Source organism: Amphiprion ocellaris, chromosome 1 (genome assembly GCF_022539595.1).
Source record: "Amphiprion ocellaris isolate individual 3 ecotype Okinawa chromosome 1, ASM2253959v1, whole genome shotgun sequence".
NCBI classification, from domain to species: Eukaryota; Metazoa; Chordata; class Actinopteri; family Pomacentridae; genus Amphiprion; species Amphiprion ocellaris.
Genome location: NC_072766.1, coordinates 40208341 through 40223570, shown reverse-complemented (window position 1 = coordinate 40223570; position 15230 = coordinate 40208341). Strand labels below are relative to the sequence as shown.

Genomic DNA, 15230 nt, shown 5'->3' with positions numbered 1-15230 from the left:
ACAAAACTTCAGTGTGAAGCAGAAAATGCAGATTTCAGTGATAATTTGCTGAGTATTTATCACGTGACAATGTGAGAAAGTGACATTTCCTCACACTTCTGTGTTGTTTTTAGTGTCATTAGATGTTTTTTCTCACAGTCTTATGCCTGGGTGTTCACTGAATGTCACTGTTGTGGTTTTAAAGATTTTTACTCTAATTGCCGTGACCATTATTTTGCGATCTACAGTGTAACTTGTTAAGGTGACCTACAAAATTCAATTTTCAAAACAAGAAATACATACCCTAATGAGAAAACAATGTTCTCATTTGTAATGCCGGCATGGTGTCCTTATTTCATTATTTTATAAGTTGAAAACAGAAAGTGTATTTCCTGATGCAGCTCTGGAGCAAATTATTTTCTGGCCACAACTCTGATGAATCAGAATAACTTCAGGCTCTCAGATATTGTTTTGCCAATGACTTATATATATACTGTATATATATATATATATATACACACACACACACACACACACACACACACACACACACACACACACACACACACACACACACACACACACACACACATATGAATGTATCCCCAAGTGCAGTTGCAAAAACCATCATGTGCTACGACCAAACTGGCTCACACGAGGACCGCCCCAGAAAAGGAAGACCAAGATTCACCTCAGCTGCTGAGGAGAAGTTCATCTGAGTCTTCAGCCTCAGAAATGTCCAGTTAACAGCAGCTCAGATTAGAGCCCAGATAAATGCCACACAGAGTTCTAGTAGCAAACACATCTCTACATCAACTGTTCAGAGGAGACGGAACCAATCAGGCCTTTATGGTCAAATAGCTGCTAAGAAACCACTACTAAGGATAAGCAAAAAGCAGAAGAGATTAGTTTGGGCCCAGAAACACCAGGAATGGACATTAGACCAGTGGAGATCTGTGCTTTGGTCTGATGAGTCCAAATCTGAGATCTTTGGCTCCACCCGCCGTGTCATTGTGCACTGTGATCAGGTGTGTTTACCTGGACAGGGCTGCAGCTCATTTGCATTAAGTAGACTGACTTCTACTTTATGCAAATTGCATGCGGAGATTCCACGCATCGTGAAACTGTCCTCAAACTTCTAAACTAGGCGTTGGTGACATAAAACGAGGACAGATTCAGCTGCTGCAGATTATTTCTCACCTCAAATACTTTCAGAAATACTTTTCGGTGACGTGTTTTTTGAAATAAAAGGGAAAGTTTGTGGCCGAGCCGCTGTGTTTATCCGACTTGTCTGCAGGACTGTCCAGCTGAAAGCTCGGTCATGTGACCACGTAGCGGCCCGCTGTTGCTCAGCGCTGTCATGTGACCATGTTGTGATCCGCTAGTGACCGCCGTCCATGCGATTCTCAGATGTGGTGCGTTGCCGTGCGGAAAGATAGCATCTAGTGGACACGTACCTTTAGATCTGCACCGCTCGCCGCCATGTTGTTTGTGTATCAAGCGTGGGAGGGAGGGGGGCGCACTCTGAACTACGGGAGCCCAGCGGGAAGGTGTTGGTGGCGGATGTTGATGAGAAAATCGATTTTCATTAAAACAAATCGACATTAAGTACAAACTCAAATTAATCGATAAAATCGATTTATCGCCCAGCCCTAGTGTATATGTATAATATGTGGATTTAGAACACTGGTAACCATTACAAATGGAAATACAGGTTATTACAGCCACTTCAAACCCACTACTTTGCTGCTGATGTGATGCATTAACTCGCAATTTTCACCAACTTCACATGATGACTTTGAAGGCCTCTTGACTTTCCTCACTGGCAGTAAGTGTGTCTCAGGTGGAGCCCAAAATAGATGTTACACTTTCAAAAACTTGCTTTACAGGAAAGCAGAATATATTTTCAACATATTTTATATCCAACAAAGGGCCCACCTCTCGTCACACAAAGTAGCACCGCTTTCACGTGATGTATGTTTGAGAATTACAACCATTAACGGATGATTCCAGTTAATTTCAACCCGCTGTGTTTCCCTTAAATGATGGAAACCTCATGCAGCTTCATAATTTCACCTGAATCATTGCAAACAAAGCGGCACTTGGAACAGTCATTATGTCGGCCATTTGTTCACATATGGAGCAAAATAGAAACACAAAGCAGGTTTTAAAAGCAAAGGCAAAGAAAATATGATGAGATCTTATCTTATTTTGGGGTCTAGATCAATATCGGTGTTCATTTCTTTCTATATGGAAGCGCTGTAGTGGCAGATATTTGCTTATCTGAATTTAGAAGTGAAAACATTATTGCAAAATAAAATAATTTTTGGTCAATCTGCAACATCTGTAAGGCATTTTTACTGGTTGTAGTGCAATAACTAGCCATTGCTGCATACATTGCTACGACTGTACAAAGATATGCAAATAAAATCCAAGTAAGCTTTATACTGAATGCTTTTTATCTGATGTCATTCTGGTAAACTAGAGGCTAAATCCATGCAGTACCTGAGTCATTCCATATAAAAACAACCAAACCTGAACAAAAAGTTCCCACAATCAGCTGACTTTTTTTGTACAATAATGGCGATGCAGAAATTTCAGTTTAGTTACAGGTGCTTGAAATATATAAAAACTGTTCCAATTTCTTCTTTTTCATGCTTATAACTTGGAGACAAAAGGAAAAAGACACACTGAAATCTTCAGGGCTAAAAAACACATTTGAGATTCACTGAAAAATATCAAACAACTTCAACTTGTGTGTCAAAATGTTCTAATATCGGCACACTTTGACACTAGAACAATGTAAGATTTGTGATCCTGTTTACTCTAGCAAAGAAAATCATGCCAATTCCTGCATTTTTCAAGTGTTCAGGTGTCTGTCGTTCACAATTTTATGACGGAAACATAACAGAACAAAAGTTATGAAGACTCAAAATGCTACTCGATTTTAATCTATTTGCTCTATTCACGAGAAACATCATAATTTGTGCACAATCATTCCCACACCCTGCAGAAAAGATGACACATCATCACCATTTTTACAGTCTGAGGATGGAAACAGAACAAAGTGATGAAACCAGAACTGAAAACTACAAGAGGAGAATCTGTCAAACAAGCTCTGAATGCTGCAAACTGCTTTCATCAATGAGATTAAACTGTTCTATAGAACATGTGAATGTTGTTTCTGCATTTCACAGCAGGAAGATGCATCCACCAGAGTTAAAATATGATTAAGTAGGCAGGTACTTCATTGATCCCGAGGGAAATTCAAGAAACCAGCAGATTATTAAACATGCAGAATACACAGAAATAAGAGATAAGAGCAGAGCACATAGGGACATTCATTTAAAATGAATATGAAGGCATAATTCTGTACAGAATGCAAATACTATGTAATAAATGCAATTATGTGCAAATAACCAGAGATGCCTATTTATATACACTACCGGTCAAAAGTTTTAGAATGCCCCAATTTTTCCATTATTTTATTGAAATTCAAGTAGTTCAGGTCCAGTGAATAGTTTGAAATGGTACAAAGGTAAGTGCTAAACTGCCAGAGGTTAACAGCTTAAAGCTGTTCTGCAGCAATGGAGTTGATCAAACCTTGAAAGTTGGTGCTACCAAATCTTACAGGTGTCCCCAGCTTGTCTTGATTACTTACAACCTCCTCTGTTTGCATTAAAGTAGTTGGAACACACAGTGGCACCAAACCCTCCAGAGCATTATTGAACAAGAGTGTGTTCAGCTGTTATATCTGCCAAAGGTGGCTACTTCGATGAGTGAAAAATGTACAATATATTTTGGTTTCTAAATTGATTTTTTTCAACTTCACTTGTTTATTTGTTCTATGCTTTCTTTTCAGAATACAATGAGACGTTAACATGCATAATATCCAATAAAAAAGTGGAGAAATTGGGGCGTTTTTACGTGTATTTGTTGTCTATTTGTGTGTGTCCAGTTAACCAATACTGTCAAATAAAGTGCAGATAGAGTAGTGAACGTTTAGGAGTTGAAGGAGGACTTATATTATTATTTTATTGCAATAGAAAATTATTCTGACACGGACTGTATCATGTGTAGAAGATGATCCTGGTATCAAAATGTAGGTAAAAATGAAATCTTTCATTTTCTGTAACTTATTCTCAACTATACATATCACTTACGATCACATATGCTGATATGAGCCTTAAAAGTTAGCCCTAGTTACTCTCTGTCAGAGACATTAAACTGGAGCAATTTAACCACTGAAACCAAGATTTACCCCATGATGCTGATACTGAAAGTTGGTTATTGAAAATAAAAATGGTGCTGAAGAAAAATTAGATTTTATCTTGTCCTGGAGTGGATGTAAAATTGATTCGGCTGCGGCTTGGTTGACCTCGGATGTGTTTTTCAGTCGTGAAAATTTCATGTCTCCGTCTCCTGTACTGATAATATTATTCAGGCTCAAAAATGCTGGGGGAAAAAAATCATGCAAATTAAAAAGTACTCAAATTTGACTCAACCCTATGTAACCGGTGGCTTCTCTTCTCTGCATTGTGTAAATTCAGGCGACACATAGATCTTTTTTTTTTTTTTTTTGGAGGCGATCTCCGTTTATTTCAGCCCTTAATAGTTAATAAAAAAAGACACACAAAATCGTCCGTCACACAAGATTTCTACTCCTCTCTCTCAGAACACATAAACAAAAGGCGTGCCACAAGGCGGGAAGCATTCAGTGCATGTACAGCAAATGTACAGTACAAGACGGAACTCATACCTTTACAGTCGATTTAAAAGACACAAGACTTGCACTCCTACAGAAATGAAATAATGCACGACCATATTAGAATGGGAAAGTGAACTCATAAGTAGAATTATATGACATTAAAACACACAAATTACAGCAGCACAATCTTGCTTACCTCTCTCTCAGAACAAGTAAACAAAATGGTAGAGGTAAGGCGGGAAAAACTCATTTATAGGACGGCGTAGGGCAGCTAAAAGTGTACGTAGGGGGTACAGGAACCCCCAGCAAAGGTTCCACACAACAACCAAGAGGCAGACCAAACTATGTGTAATTATAACAATAAAATAATATATATGGTATATTATATATTACTAATGCAACAATTCATGTATATTTAACCCACAACCACTGCTGCACTACTGACCCTGTTACACCTATGTACTTTGAGGACCTGTAACTCTCAAAATATTCATAGCATGAAGGTAAAACTGCATGTTTTCATTAAATATACTGAAGTTATTCTAAATAAATAATCACTACTGATTCTGAGGAGCTCAGGTGGGAGGAATATATCTATCCTTCCATCCATGTGCATATTAATGAAGTACAGTTTGCATTAATGTAAAGAATTCATGCACATGCTAACATATAATTAGCCAATTATTGCATTTAGTAGTTGTATTAATTACCTCACTTCTAATGCATTTTATTGCATATATTGTGGTGATTTAATCACAAGAGCAATGCACAGACGAGCTAAATTAGATGCAGGGAGTCAGTGAGGCTTAATGATTTGAAGAAATGGTAGCTTTTCTGAAAGTGATGCTTAAATAATGAAACTGGTAAACGCTACATTATCACTGCCGCAAAACATTACAATTTGCTGCTTTCTTACACTCAGCTGGTTGACCATTAAAACTTTAAATAGTCGCCTTTGAGGCCCCAAAAACTTAGCAATTACCACTCGACTTGAATGCGATCCAGAAATACACGGGAGCCATTCTTTTTGGTTGCTCCGTTGGTAATTAAAATGAGAAGAAATGTCAGATGCGGTTTCAAACATCATCATTGCGCTCCTCCTCATTAACCACGGTTACAAAAATACTCATGAATAATGAAAAAGTAAAGAATATATGAAGCCATCAAGTCTAATCAGCCAAATTGATTTGTAATAATGTTCAGCAGCCATGAAGCCTGGATTTCTGAATGTTCTGTGCCTATAGGTCATAGCAAATTAGAGGTGCTGTCATTCACACGGCAAACTTTATTTTCAGCTTCTCCCTCTAGAAAAATATCATGGTGTAATTAATTGTGCTCCCAAGCCAGTTCTCCTTGTCTTTACCAGACAGTGCGGCGGTAGAATGAGATAGATGCACTGTGCATGGCAGACTCTCTTCATTTGAGTAGATTCTTTATTAGATTGTATACTTTAATTTCCTCTGTCAAAGCGAGAGCAAACAGCATCAAGAGTTGCGTATCCGCGGGAACGGAGCTGCATTGTATTTGTAGACATTAGTGCACAAACATTCTAACACAGCAGATGATTAAATGCACGAGGGGTAAGAAAAGCCGTCGAGAAGAGGGATGTTTCATGAGCCTGATCCTGTGGAAGTGTGTTCCTCTGTTTAATGATAATCCGCCACAGCAATCTCGCGTGGTTGCATGCTGTTACACTGCCCTTTGTTATTCATGCACGAGCTTCTGCAAGATATGTGCAATATTTACCAGACAAGGAGACATGAATAAATGTGACTTTTCGTACAAATAAATGGAGTGTAAGAACTGTGTGTTTGGAGTTTTTTGGAGGCTTATTAGCGACGTTTTTACAAGAGAGGAAGAAGAAAGTGAATGTGTTGATTTTTTTTTTATGTTAAAGTAAAGATTTAAAAGAATACAATCTATAAAACATTTTCCTTCAAATCCACACAAAAAGACGCAAAATCACCACCAGACAACAAAACCAATGACAAAAAATCCCCCCAAATGATGGGAAATCGCCCCAAAGAGACGCAAAATCAGCATTTGGGTAAAAAATCACCACTAAATACAAAAAAAAAAATCACAGAAAACAAGTTAAATCACCAAAAAAAGACATAAAATCCACACTGAAAGATGCAAAATCAGCATTAAGGTTAAAAAAATCACCAAAAAAGACTAAAAAGTCACCAGAAAAGATACGAAATCCTAAAAAGATGTAAAAACGTCCCAAAGAGATGCACGAATCTGGATTTGGGTAAAAAATCATTACAAAAAGACAAAAAAAGTCACAAAAAATATGTTAACTCACCCAAAAAAAGACATGAAGTCCACACAAAAAGATGCAAAATCACCATCAAAAGAAAAAAACACCCTAAAAGGATGTGAAATCGCGCCAAAGAGACACATGGTAACATTTAAGGCAAAAAATCATCACAAAAAATGTCCTAAAAATATGTGAAATCACCAAGAAAGACCTTTACAAAGAGGCAAAATCACCATAAAACTTTTAAATCCAAAGTGATGCAAAATCACCACCAAACGACAAAACAAGACACAAACAACCTCCAAAAAGGTGTGAAATCGCCCCAAGGAGATGCAAAATCAGCATTAAGGTAAAAATCACAACAAAAAAGTACTAAAAATATGTGAAATCACTAAAAAAGACCTTTAAAAAGAAGCAAAATCACCATAAAACTTCTAAATCCACACAAAATGATGCAAAATCATCATCAAACGACAAAACTAAAGACAAAAAAACCCCCAAAAGATGTGAAATTGCCACAAAGAAATGCAAAATCAACATTTGGGTAAAAAAAAATCACGACAAAAAGACAAAAGAGTCACAAAAAATATGTGAAATCACCAAAAAAGGATATGAAATCCACATAAAAAAAAATGCAAAATCACCACCAAACGATTAAAAAAAACACCAAAAAGATGTGAAATCGCCTCAAAGAGATGCAAATTTGGGTGAATGAAATACCACAAAAAGATACAAAAAAAGTCACGAAAAAATATGTAAAATCACTAAAAAAAAAACAGAAATTCCTCCAAAGATGTAAAATTCCCACCAAAAGACAAAAAAAATCACCAAAAAATGTGGGAAATCACCTTTAAAAAGAGACAAAATTATCATAAAATTCCTTAAAAAGATCCTAATAAAGATCCAATTTCCTTCAAATAGATTTCCTCCCACTCTGCTTAATACACCAAATTTAAAAAAAAAAAAAGTCACAATTAAATAAAGAAGTAAATGTTAATTTCTGCCAAGCATCACTGAGTAACATCCTTCTTTGGCAGAAAACACGTGTCTTGGGAGCAGCCAGAGTTCTATTAATGATAGAACTGAAGTTCTGTCTAGTTCATGATGAAACTGAAGTTCTGCCACGATGCCTTTCTAAAGGATTATTCTTTTATCTGCTGCACTTTTTCTCTCATTCTGGGACTTTGGCTCAGAAGATTTGGTGGTGTTTCCTCATCAATTCTTGACAGATCAATTATTTCTGGTTAAAAGTTGGCAACAGCGGCTCTTTCTGGCACCAAAAGTTGGGAAACACCTACTCCCATTCAACTCTGTGTTATTAGATCATTTTACATTATAGAAGAAGGGAAACCTCTAGAGCATAAAAACCAAAAAACAGAACAGAATTTCAGTTCATCTATTATGCTGTTTTTGTACAAAACCTAGTTATAAAATATACCAATATGAGAGTTAAGAAATTGCACAGTGGTAAGCCTTTATTACTCTGCCAAGGAACGCAGCAGAGTTATGTGACTGTCGGCATTGGTTTCTGTCTGTCTGTCTGTTCACAACATTACTCAAAAACAGACGGATTTGGATGAACTTTTCAGCGAAGGTCAGAAATGACACAACGCTGCTGTAGTGGAGAACTGCGCTCTCTGAGTGCTTTTCTAGTTTCTTGTGCAAACCGGCACCACAATCCTCATAAGTCATATCTGATAACAACTTATTTCACACTACAGACTACAATTGTCAAACTTAAAAGTGCCATATTATGACAAAGTAGTATGTTACCGTTGTATGCACACTGCAAGAAATAGTCCATATTCGTAAGGGCAGCTGTGTATGATTAAAATATGAAGAAAATGTATGAAATTTTGAATGCAGCTTGTTTTTTTTTTTGAATGCTCTCTGTGATGTTAATGGACGTCATCATTGCTGCTTTCACTTACCCTTCGTAGTTGCAGGACCTATCAGGGGTTCCAGTGAGATTTGAGGGCCGGCCGTGGCCTTTTCTGCCCCCTGTTTGGATGCAAAACAATACTAAAGACAAAACAAGACAAGCACTCCAAGAGCACAGTATTCCATCAAGGCTGCTCAGTTGCTGTATCATTTCCAATGGATGAAATAGCTAATATGACTTTGCGCTGAGCACAGGTGTGTGTTATGCATGTGTACGTTATGTACGGATAACGAATCGCGTTACCTAAATATGTAGCTGGTGGCGGGAATTGATGGAACTCCGAAACACCCCCACAATTTAATCAATTGTTCCTTGTATCATTTCCCACATATAAGTACCGATAGGTCCGCAGCGGTCAATTTGAGTAGGTACACAATCATGTGATCATCAGCAGGCACCTGAAGTAGTGCTCACTCGTCATAGTTACAGTGACACTGCGTCGCTATCTCGCACTGATACAGAAAAGCCGCATCACTGCCAAAATTTTATCACAAAATGACGTGAAACAACCAAAACGTGATGCCAAACCACCACAAAAGGATATAAAACACCCAAAATGAGACATCAAATTAACTCATAGAGACATTAAATGACCAAAGTATGGCACAAAACAACCACAAAATGATGAAAAACAACTAAACTGTCAAGTAGAAAACACGTAAAATGACCACGTCACACCAAGACCACAAAATGACAGAAACACAACCAAAATGAGATGCTTAACTACCACAAAAGGATATAAAGCAGCCAAAACGAGATGCCAAATGAACTCATGAAGACATAAAATGACCAAAGTACGGCACAAAACAACCGCAAAATGATGAAAAACAACCAAACTAGGACATAAGAAGATGTAAAATTACCAAAAGGTGATGCCGAACTACTACAAAAGGAATTGCGTGAACCTAAATATAAAGATAGATGCTTTATTAATCCCGGTAGCGGGCGGTGGGAAGTGATGGGACTCAGAAACACCCCCACAATTTAATCAACTGTTCCTTGTATAATTTCCGACGGATAAGTCCTGATAAGTCCGCAGCGGTGGATTTGTAGTAGGATTGCAATCATGTGAGCAGGCCACTGATGTAGTGTTCACTTGTTGTCATGGTTACAGTGACACCATGCCGCTATCTCGCAATGACGCAGAAGTCTTTAACAAACCCGTGGATCCAGACTATAAGCCGCATCACTACCTAAATCTAAACACTTGGTCCTTGTGTCATTTCTGACCTTCCCTGAAAGTTTCATCCAAATCCATTAGTCCATTTTTGAGTAATGTTGCCCACAGACAGACAGACAGACAAACAGATGGTCAAACTGATGCCGCTCGTCACATAATTCCACCGCGTTCCTTGGCAGAGTAAAAATTAAGAAATAACAACTAGGAAATGACGTAGTAAGTAAAAAGCTTGTTGTTGATGTCTCCTAGATTGCTTTTTTAAGGGTCTTGAAGGACGTTTTCCGAGCTCTTTGCTGTACTTATTACAGAATCTTGTAGTAAACATGCTGGTTAAGTGCCGTCTTAAATTCTCCACCACGAGGGCCTGATTCTCCCAGTCTCCTCCAAACAGTCGACGTTGAAAAGTGTCTCCGGGAAGCTCGGATGTTGGCTCCAACCCGAGGTTCCGTTAATTGGCAATTTCAGAGACTGCTAACTCTGAAGATCTTAACCTCTGCGATAGAGGTGCCTGTTGTTCTTCCTCTCCTGGGGCCGTCTTTCCTCGTGAGAGCCGGTTTCATCACAGCATCTGACACTTCGTGCAACTGCACCGGAAGAAGCTTTGAAAGTTCTTGAAAATTTCCCAAGTTTACTGACCTCGGTGTCAGCTAACCCCGTGACCTTCAGAGCCAGACCGGACCTTCTGCTCCTGCCGTTTGATAGCCGTTTTTCCTGCTCTGAATCATCGTTTGTAAGAAAAAAAAGCCTTGCAGCAGCAGCACTAGTTCCTTACTTTGAAGAAATAGTGTACACAGCAAAACTGTATTTTTTCTGTTGTCTGTAGGGACATAAACTGGATGAATCACTGTGTACCACAAACCGTTTCCACCATAAAAGTCCAATAAGTAAAATCCTTCTATGCTTCTACTTTTACTGTAAAATAGAGAGGGATTGTTATGTGATTTTCCATACACTGTGAAAAAAAACTGAAAATCAGATAGGAAGAGGCTTGAAAAAATACATTTAAAAACAGTGGAATGCTATGTTTAAAAAAAACAAACCACAAAGCCTGTGAAATAATAATTGTTGTGGATATAACTGAAATTTTATGGCCACACATAATTCAACAAATTCCTCTTTGTGAAAATACAGATTTTTAATGTAGACATTATGTTCAGCTTTGAGCCTTTTTTTTAAATTTCACAGTCAGTTAACACTTTTTTTTATATTCACTAAATATTAAAAAAATCATTTACCATATTTCAGTCCTTCATACAGATAATTGTTCTTTCAAATAATGGGAAATATCGGTAAAATAATAATACTTTTAATATTTTAAATACAGTCTAAGTAGTGTAATTTCACTGTCAAATGTTGTAAAAGAATAAATTCCTATTTGTGAAAATAGATTTTTAATGTGGACATTATGTTCAGTTTTGAGCCTTTCTTATATTACAGTCAGTTAATGCTTTAAAAAAAATTACTAGATATTACCTGTCATTATTTAATAAAGCAGAAAAAATCTGTACAAAAATAGGAAAATGTTTCAAAAATAATTTACCATATTTCAGTCCTTCATACAGATGATTATTTTTTCATTTACTGGGAAACACCTGTAAAAGAGTAATATTTTTGATCTTTTAAATACAGTATAAATAGTGTACTTTCACAGTCAAATGCTGTAAAAAAAAACCTATGTGTGAAAATACAGATTTTTTTATGTGGACATTATGTTCAGTTTTTAGACTTTTTATTTTAGTCAATTAATACTTTTTAATAATTTTAGTAGATATTACCTGTAATTTAATAAAGCAGGAAGAAATCTTTAAAAAAAAAAAAACAGTTTCAAAAATAATTTACCATATTTCAGTTCTTCATATAGGTAATTCTTATTTCAATTAATGAGAAACATACTAAATACAGTATAAATAGTGTAATTTCACAGACAAATGTTAAAGAAAAAAATCCTATATTGGAAAATACAGATTTTTGATCTGGACATTAAGTTCAGTTTTGAGCTTTTTTAATTTTACTGTCAATTAATATATATATATATATATATATATATATATATATATATAAATTTAAAAAAAATTAATTTATTTTTTTAAAATTGTAGATATTACCTGTAATTAAACAAAACAGGAAAAATCTGAAAAAAACTATATCAAAAATATTTTATCATATTACAGTCCTTCATATAGGTAATTTTTCTTTCAAGTAATGTCTGTAAAATATTAATATTTTTGATCTTTTAAATCCCCTTTCTTCTCCATTCTGATGCTCGGTTTGAACTTCAGCAGGTTGTCTTGACCACGTCTACAAGTCTAAATGCATCCACGTGATTGGCTGATTAGCTGTTTGTGCATACAAGCACTTGACCAGGTGTACCTAATAAAATGACCAGTGAGTTTATGTGGATCTGTTTGTGCATGATGAAAAAAGCAGCCAAATATTAAAAACTGTCATCGTAGTGAGTTTCGGGGTTCGCTGCAGCCATTTTGCACCAAAATACAAGGAGAAAATTCACAATAACAGAGACAAAGAAACCCTCTTCTACAGCGACAGTGTCTTTAATAGTAATATAGTAAACAGTAATAATACTATGTGGCCACTAGGCATCTTAGTGAGGGGCTCGGCCACAATCACAGACTTCCCCCCTGTGCTCAAAAACGCACTGGTGAGACAATTATTTCTTTACACCCACCTTTGATTGAAAGTAATAAGTTCATGCCCTCCTTCCTCTCAGTCATTTCTGGTGACAAAAGAAATCACAAACTGGAGGAGAAATATATCAGCCGGGTCAAGGGGAAGTTTGTGCATCACGAAATTAAATTACAAACTTAAATCAAACAGTTCATCGCAAAACAACTGCTGAACCGCAGTGAATATCTAAGAGAGATGATATCTGTGAGAGCCTGTGAGGGCTGATTTCTCATTTCAGCAGCAAATGACTGCAGGTACAATAGTAATTGCAGCTCCGCTAATGGACTAATCAACAGTCCTTTTGGGAGGCATTACTGTTAGTGGAGTGATGACAGTCTGGTTGTGAAATTACAGAGTCAACAATAGACTCAATCTCCATGTGTAAAAGTCTCAGAAGCGACAGCACGTTGGATATCTAAAGAGCCGAGTTATGATGATTTCAAAAGAACATTATGCTTTTCAGAAAATGAAGGTGAAGAAGATTCTGATGCAAAATACATCGCCAGTAACTAATGTACAGCACAAGTAAATAATCTGAAGGACATCACTCATTCAGGAGTTTTTCTTTATGCTATTTCATACATCATACAACAATACTGAAGACATCCAAACTACACTGAAAAACAACCATTTTCAACAGCTATTAGGTGTAATTAAAAAAAAAGAGTTACTTTAATTTGAGAGATATTCCCTATCTTGTTTTGTTAAATTACTGATAATAAATAGTAAAATCACAAAAAAAACAGGCTTAAAATTTAAATGTTAATGGAAAAAAAATTCAAGTCAAAGCTGTCAACAATGTCCACCATGTTTGACTGTTAGTATGAAGTTCCTCTTCTGAAATGCTGTGTTACTTTCAGATGTAACGAGACACATACCTTCCAAAATGTTCTGTCCATCATTCCGGAGGATATTCTCCCAGAACTCTTGGGGATCATTCAGGTGTTTGTCTGCAAAAGTAAGACGAGCCTTTATGTTCTTTTTGGTCAACAAAAAATGAGATAAAAAAACAAAAAAGAGATAGAAAATGACAAAATATTAGACAAAAAACAACAGAGATTTGAAATGACAAGACAATTGCCAAAAAAACAACAAAAAGAGACTGAAAATGAAGAAAAAACAACAGATTGAATATGACAAAAATTTGACAAAAAACAAAAAGACTGAAAATGACCAAAAAATAGACAAAACAAAAAATATTGAAAATGACAAAAATCAACAAAAATAGACTGAAAATGACCAAAAATGTCACAAAAAATCAAAACATTGAAAATGACTAAAATTGAGACAAAAAACAACAAAAAGAGACTGAAAATGACAAAACGTGAATAAAAAACAATAAAAAAAAGACTGAAAATGACAAATAGAGCCAAAAAAACCCAAAAAGATTGAATTTTTGCGTATTTCGTTAAAAGGGTTAATAACCATCTCAGTTCCAAAAAAAAAAACATTTTATGGGTATTTTTTGATGGGTCTGGCTTTACAGGGTTATGACAGTTCTGAAGGCAAAAGGGGGTCCAACCTTCTTTTTTTTCCCCCAGTGAGTGTATGACAGTAATTGTTGTTAAAACGAGCATGCAGGATCCATTATCTCCTTCATATGGAACAGCACTTATGGCACAAAGATCTTTTATGTCGAGCCATGATTGTGATCCCCTACTCACTGTAATCTATATATGTTTTTTTTTTAAAGAAAATGAGGAGGTTCTCGCTTCAGTGGCCTTTCACAAAAGCGGTGCGTTGCGTTCGTATTCGGTCTCATCTCCACACACAGCTCAGTGAAAGGAAAAGTGATACCCGTGGGGTTGCTTATGGCTCATTTCTTGGTCTCGTCTCACATTCACCGCGCACAATTCCATTAAACTGTGAGGTCTTTTTGAGAAAGAGAGCATGCTCCCTCATGTGCAACACAAACAAATGCACCCCCAACGTGTACACACACACACTGACACACACCCTACAGGCTTCTTTTCCCGGCGAGGCGGTGCTCACTTAGCGTAGCGGGTAAGAGTGCAAAGATTGGAAACTCAGCAAGTGGTAGGAAACTCTTGGTGTGGAATGAGAGGACGTTTGATGTTAACGGAAAACTCTGTACAGGCACTTTGCTGGTAAGACTGATTGGCACTTGAGAGATTGCATCAAATTAGATTCTATTTTTGGGGGCAGATGGTTCCCACATAGTATTTATCCAGAGTGTGTATTTTGGGACTGTGTGTGCATCTGAAGGAAGTGAAACAGTCGTTAGGTTGGGGTGATATCATGGCGCGCTACAGAACTCTGGAAGGTATGATTTTCAATGCCGGCAATAAAGAACGATCCTCAATCAAAGCGACACTTTTAATTTGATGGATTGTCAGGCGCATCACGCACCACCTGAAAGAAGTGAATGAAGATATACGGTGTCTATTAAAAGTTTTCACCTCCCTTGGAAGATTTTCTCTTTGAATTCTTTAAAAAAATGTCATTATCGTCA

General features: G+C 36.7%; 1 long non-coding RNA gene across 2 annotated transcripts in view; it reads right to left on the bottom strand.

Moving 5' to 3' along the window:
• Positions 1-15230, bottom strand: part of LOC118471752 (uncharacterized) — a 56586-nt gene that overhangs the window by 36843 nt on the left and 4513 nt on the right. For both annotated transcript variants that reach the window (XR_008601252.1, XR_008601253.1), the window contains exon 2: positions 13636-13707. This is a non-coding gene — a long non-coding RNA (uncharacterized LOC118471752). The remainder of the gene's footprint in view (positions 1-13635; positions 13708-15230) is intronic.